This window comes from Octodon degus, unplaced genomic scaffold (assembly GCF_000260255.1).
Source record: "Octodon degus isolate 3935 unplaced genomic scaffold, OctDeg1.0 scaffold00114, whole genome shotgun sequence".
NCBI lineage: Eukaryota > Metazoa > Chordata > Mammalia > Rodentia > Octodontidae > Octodon > Octodon degus.
The window spans coordinates 7,205,614-7,207,130 of NW_004524690.1; the positions used below are offsets into that span (position 1 = coordinate 7,205,614).

Consider the following 1,517-nt stretch of genomic DNA (forward strand, 5'->3'; position numbering starts at 1 on the left):
CGGCCCCAAGACCCTGTTCTTCACCCTGCCGGACATAGGCGAAGAGTGGGCCTCGGACAGCGACTCGGAGCACGGCGGAGAAAGGTGAGCAGCAGCGAGCATCTCTCTTTGGCTGGGACAGCTCCCTGCACCTGCCGCACCCTCCTTCCCCGGCAAACTCAGAAAGCGCGGTTTGCAGTAACTTCCGCCACCGCCGTCCACGCGCTCCTTGCACTTTTTGTTGGGGGCGGGGTGTGGGTGGCCGTCCCATATTCCATGGACTTGGCGTCTTTTCAAAGAGCACGCCGAGCCGACTTCATCAGAGTAAGCCTCTGCCTGCTTAGAAGGCAGGAAGGTTGGAAGGCAAGGAAGAATTTAGGGTTTCTTTTCTATCTGAAGCACCGATGCTTAATTACAAGTCTGGTTTATTCGAGGACTTTTAAAAGGAACCCCCAAACCCCTTCTTTCCTGAAGAGTATAGCAGGTGCACAAGAAACACATCTTGGAAATCGCTATTGGATTTTAATAACAGTGAGACACCGTGTTGTCTACTTTCCAGGGATCAGCCCCAGTCTTATCCCAAGGGAGGCGGGTTGCCTTTGTGTGACATCTGTAGCACTCTGTCGCAGGCCTCAGACACAAAGGGGATTTGTAATGCCCAGGAAACATCTGAGTGCATTCCCTGGAGGTCTTGAGTCCCTGCTGCAGTGCTCTGAGCTGGTCCAAAAGCCGTGATGAATGTGTCGCCATCGCAGACTGTCTTTCAGGACTAAGGTGAATTTCTATTTTTAATGTGCAGAGAAAATAGCTCGCAGTTCTTAAGTGGATGCAAAAGCTTCCTCCTTTTGAATGAAGAGTGAGATGGTCACAGTCACATGAGGGGAGCGCGTGCACTGTAGTCTAGTGTAAGAAGCATCCTGGTGACAGTGCAAGCATCCCCCACCCACCCACTCCAGAAAGAGTCGTGACTGCACCACCTTCACAATAAAACTGATTCTAATTCGTTTACAATTTATATTATTACAATTTTGACATACAAAACTGTACATCAGTGCAAACTGTCTCCTTTCATTTAAAATATTGTATTATGAAATGTATTATTCAACTGACCCTCCCCAAGGAAAAAGTCATTCCTTTTGGAAATCTGGCTAGAGTCCATATGCCTAAGGAGTTAGACCTTTGTTACCAACAACTGGTCCTTAGCATTTATGCAATTAATGTTTTATGAGCCAACAGATCTACACTGACCTTAAGCCCAAGCCTCAGTGCTTTTAGTAAATAGACAGTGGAATAGGCAGGGGTTATTACCAGTAAGAAAAGTGGTGTCAGTTTCAGTCCTAGAACACGTTAGTTATGTCTAAAATGGTCAAAAACCTTTAAGATTTTTTTTTTGAATAGTACTGGATTTGGTGTTATTCACAGAAGAGATTATTCTGCATTAGCAAATACATCCAGTTTCACTGAAAGTGAATAAAGTGAATTTTTTTTTAATTTATTTATTTGTGTGTGTGTGTGTGTGTGTGTGTGTGTGTGTGTGT

The 1,517-nt window shown here is 45.4% G+C and overlaps 1 protein-coding gene across 1 annotated transcript in view; it reads left to right on the plus strand.

Moving 5' to 3' along the window:
* Nucleotides 1-6: 6 nt before the first annotated feature.
* The window catches only part of Fam149a (family with sequence similarity 149 member A), a 45,334-nt gene continuing 43,823 nt past the window's right edge, over nt 7-1,517 (plus strand). The window contains exon 1 of the mRNA XM_023699658.1: nt 7-84. The gene's annotated coding sequence lies outside the window, so the exon portion shown is untranslated. The remainder of the gene's footprint in view (nt 85-1,517) is intronic.